The sequence below is a fragment of the Telopea speciosissima genome, unplaced genomic scaffold (genome assembly GCF_018873765.1).
Source record: "Telopea speciosissima isolate NSW1024214 ecotype Mountain lineage unplaced genomic scaffold, Tspe_v1 Tspe_v1.0012, whole genome shotgun sequence".
NCBI lineage: Eukaryota > Viridiplantae > Streptophyta > Magnoliopsida > Proteales > Proteaceae > Telopea > Telopea speciosissima.
In genome coordinates this window covers 1,211,994-1,217,164 of record NW_025317348.1, presented here as the reverse complement: position 1 = coordinate 1,217,164, position 5,171 = coordinate 1,211,994, and positions in this window count along the sequence as shown.

Here is a 5,171-nt window from a genome sequence, read left to right as displayed (position 1 = left end):
TCTCTGCCGCGAACTGGGATCGCTCGCCAGCTAGGTCAGATTGGAGCAACATTGTATGAGAACATATTACCCATCTTCGGGGACAAGGGGCGGAACGACCTCTCGATCTACTTACTGCAGCCCAGGCTTATTTAACGTCGTCTAGGCGTTCCCTGTTGCTCCGATCTCCCCTACGCCTAGGACGTTGTCTGGGCCAAGAGCCATAGTTAGTTGCTGTTTCCATTTGGTTGTTTTTTCTCGTTGTTGATACCGGCAAGACCCAGCCAGATGATGTCTGCTGGTTGGTAGTGAGAGGACTCTTAGTACCCGCATACCCAAAAGGGGGCGCTGGTTAAAAAACAATCATTTGATTTTGTTTCTTGCTCTCCCTTAGCAGCGGGAAAGGAGTCTATCTATCTGCCTAGCTTTGGTAGATTTCCCCCAACGCAATCCACAAACTGAAATTCCACGAATCCCTTGGTGGATAAGTCCGACGACTCAGCAGCAGTGCGGAATTTAGTTTCTCGTCCGGTGGATCTGATCTATAGTTAGGGGGCAATACATACCAAAAGGTTCGAAGAAGGAACGCGCATAAGAGTATATAACCAACCCACCCTTCTGTATAACCTATTCACATTAGTGAAGCGGCTGGATGCATAAGGGAAATGCACGTTTGTGAGACCGGATGCATAGGGGAGTCAACCTACGAGCACGGAAGAGCGTGGGTACCGCTGACTGTGGTAAGATTCTTAGCCCTGTTGATGACTCCATCTAAAATACAATAGGGACAGCCGTTTCCGGCTGCTCGTTTCGTATCTTGAAGAAAGTAGGCCTGTCGGCGGTCGGGTCAATAATAGCTATGCTATTGACCGACCTCCGCCCGATCCCGAATGCGGGCGGGATTAGATCGTGGTCGATGATACGGTCGAAAAGACCAGCGAGCGAGATGGTTTTTAATAGTACGTCACTCCCTATCATTGCCTTATGAGTTCTAACATCCTACAATCGTACCGATGTCTACTAAAACCTACGGGCGGGTGCTCCGCAACAGCGGCAGTAGTGAACATTGCTACTAAAGAAGGGAGAGGGGAGCCTCTACCGCGGTTAGGTTCCCTCGCTATTCTAGTTTTTGGTATATGCGTTCCGGGAGTGTCCAATTCCCTTGAATCGTACTACCGGTTGTCCCACCGGGAGGGAGGTTGTGTATCGCCAGATGTCCAATCCCATAGTATCTGGATTCGTAATACCGAACCCTCTATATTTGCACGATCGCGCATGGGCTCGTAGGAAGCGAACTCATAGTAAGCAAGAGGGCCGGGAAGGAGGGAGCGGGAACCAGAAAGATTCCTACGACGAACCCGAGCCCCCCGATGAACGAAATAGACCTTTCTCTACTGTATAAGCACCGGCCGTCATCGGTAAAGCTCCGGTCGGGACGAGCGAAGAAAACCCCTAACCAGCGAAGAACCAAGCAAGTCCTTCCGCGAAGAAGGACTTGCTTGCTTTCTTCGTTTGGTTTTCCTGATCTACGACCACCCTCACTCTCTCTCAAACTAAAATTTTATCAAATTTAAAACTCCCCATCCGTTTCTTGATTCGATACCAGTCGTGATTCCCTACCCACTTCGGTCGAGGTGCCCACATTTGATACTCATCTCGAATTTCCGCTTGGGATGTCGAGTGAGACAGAAATGAGGGAAGGGCTTGATCACCGCCTGACATGGTTAGATCGCCCGCCTCGCCCGATGATCTATCTGCAAATTCGTTGGTTGATCCATCCGCTCATCCCTCCTCAGAAGGGAATGATGTCCAGAGAAAGCCAGTCTGGCGACTTCCACCGTACCACCGTTCATTGGGTGGATCAAACCATCCGTTCCTGGATCCGATACTAGCTTTTCACATTCAATAAAATGACTTGCCGAATCAAGATCTTCTTTTCCTCCTAAATCCACTCCAGACAGAATCGGTTTTTCGCCGGACACCACTGCTCAAATGGGAGCTGTCCCACCGACAGTTGAGCTACTCGCGACCAGGGAGGGATGACCCACCTAACGAATTCACGTTTTCCGAAAGGAAAAAGCAGGGTTCCAAACCTACCCGTTGGCAGGAGATGTTGAAGTAGCGCATGAAGTAGTCTCTATCCCCCGGTCGGAGCTGCAACAAGCGAGGGAACTCATTTGAATTAGGTAATTGAGTGAATGCAATCTTTGCTTTAGTGCTCCTTCTATTCCAACTGGCATAGCAAACTAAATACCGGCCGGAAGGCTTCCGAAATGTCGAGCAAGCCATTATTAGCCTTAACGAATAATTGGATCTTCTTCGGGTGGAAGGAAGCCGGAGGTAGGGATGGTTTGGAGGAATTCTTGGGACAGATGGAGGACCACCCCTTGCCATAATTGATCGGATTCGGGATGGAAGCTGTATTAGGGAAATGAATCCACTGGTGGGGAGGCGACTAAAAACTGAGAATTTCCATATAGGGTGCTTCCCCTGCCGCCTTCCGACAGACGCTATTGGCTTTTATCCCGCCGATGCGGGAATACGACAGACTTGCTCATGCTGGGACAAGACGACTTCTGGGAACACGTACAGAGCTTTCAACTGCCTTTCATAGCCTTGAGTGGCGAATCAATTCTGAAGTCGGTTGCCTGAACCAGTTCTCGAATGCATTTCAAGGCTGAGGGGGGAGAAGCTGATCCCGGGACGCATGGACTATCTATTAGTTGGTTTCCGGCTCCTGGATTGCGAGGGTAGTCAATTGAATCATGCCTTGGAAGAAGCAACTCCCTTTCATAAATAGCAGGTCGGCTGGAAAGAAGATCCCGGAACGCGGCCGGCCTCTGACCCCAAAGCTTTAGTACCGCCCACCCAGTCGCCAATCCCGTCTTTTATCCGCCTTTCCTTATTCCAGCAATGTCAATCGACAGGGAGGAATCCACTCTGTAATCCATGCCGATCCGGGAGAGGGAAATGGAAAACGCGGATAGACGAGTCTTTCTTCTCCCTGAACATCGGGATCATTGGTTGAGAGTTCAGGGTGAGAACATGTTTACTGCCAACAGAGAATGAGATGTCTGTTTCCCGGGGGTTGGGACTCCACTTCTACTTCTTCAGATATATTGCGATCTGCGACAGGCAGATCACTTCACCATTCGGCCCATCAAGAGAGTCATATCCTAAACCAAACCTATCAGGGTTTTATCGCCTCCCTCATCCGAAGGCATCGTAACATATGTATCAACGATTCCATAAAAGGAGAGGAAATTGGATCCATCCCTGGAGGCATAGGCATAGACGGAAAAAGCAGAAGCATAGGGAGAGGTTGAAGCAGGAGCAAAGGAGGGGATTGAATGAGGGATGCATCTTCTGAACTGCTTGAGAGCTGGAAGATTGGGATATCCCGACTTATACCCGCTTTTAAAGGTAAGATATCGACCTTTGATGGGGAGGGCGGAGCGGATAAGAAATGAATGCAAGCTTTATCCCCTTCTTTATGCAACTCCTCTTCTCAGATACAGATCGGCTGGACTAGAGTGCCTTTCGGGGGATATTGACTGAAATGCCCCTCCCTATTTTCATCTCTTTTCTTCAATATCCGTTCATCAGTCTTTTGGGGAGGGAAGAGAATCGAGCATGGCTCAGTCGTTATCCGGGATCCGGGCGAGACGAGGAGAAGAAAGAAACGTTGGTTCAGGCAGTTAGAGTAGCGATGGAGGAATTCGATCAAGCTTCTCCTCCTTCCAAACCATCTGTTCTTGGATCCGATTGCCATTAGGATCGGGATCTCTTTCTCCTCCTTCCCCCTCTACTCTAAGGCTCTCCCTCTCCTCAGTACTGCCTTTTTCCGGGGTTTGTACGACTACAACATACTACCTCAGAAACTAAACTAATCCACCTTCATAATCAATCTGCCTTATCTATCTTTCTAATAAGCCCCTTTCTTTATATTATAGGTGAGGGTGCGCAGGAGCGCTCACGTTTTTCAGCTCTGGTGAGAAGCTTTAAGAGATAGGGGCTTCGCCGCCTTTCCTTATGGCATAACAAGAGCAAGGAATGGGAAGGATAAGGCTTTGTAAAAACCTGGATTCTCTTTTTTTCAACCAGCCTTGGAAGCAGTCTGATTTTCCCTGCCCGGAGAAAGATAAACCATTGAATGGGGAGGACGAGACTCTTTGATCTCGGTTAACCGGAGATATCAGTGAATATCGTACGACCGCCGCCATTCAAGATAAGCGGCTCGGCTTACTAATTGAAAGCTAGGCTTACTAATTGAAAATTGCATTATAGCCAGCCAAGCCGTGAGCTACTCCCTACCCATAGAAAGAGGTTTTCGAATTAGTGATAGAGGCGCCTTTACCTGTGTGCATATGGATAGCACCCTTTTAGGTTAGGTAGGGAGTTGTTAACGCAATAGTAGACTCGACTTGTCGATGGAGATGTACCTTGTGGGGGGGCAGCCGAGAACAATTCAGATAGTTCAATGCCCGGGTTGCCAGCAGTCTCGGAAAGAGTTGGTTCAGCTATGCCCATCTCTACCTCTCGCCCAGATGAAGATCCTTGGATAGAAGATATCAATGCGCCATTCTCGAAAACAAACTTTATTCGTTATCCTAATAAAAGCAGCAGCTTTCAACTCTTTTCCCGGGTGGATTGATAGGGCTTATACCGCTCCGTGGGCCTCTTAGCAAACTCAAATGCCCCGCGAATGAGCCAGTGAATGAACCGACGATGAAAGGGTCAGTCGATCCAACGTTTTCAACCCACCCCTCAGTAAGGGCCTGCCATAAGCAAGCACGAAAGAAAAGAAGGCAACCAGGAGAAGCAGCGAAGAAAGAGCTCGCGCGTAACTAGCAAAACAAAGCACTCAACCATAGGGTAGCAACTAAACTAAAGGAAGATGGTCGTATATAAGGACAGGTCCTGGAATCAGTCAGTCAATAGTGGAAAGGAGAAACTGCTCAGCTTGCCCCGGTCCCTTAAGGTTTTACAGGTTTGAGCAACCAGGGAACGGAACCTTTCGCGGCCTCTTTCGAACGAGCTAACTCCTCCCTTTTAGCGCTCTCTCTACGCGTGATCCGGGAATACCACCTATCTCTATCTATGGAAGGAACTGCTTGGCACCCTGCCACTTCTGTTCTGGCCTAGCCCTCTTTGCTTTTCAGCTTGGCACGTTTAAAGAAGTTGCCTAAACT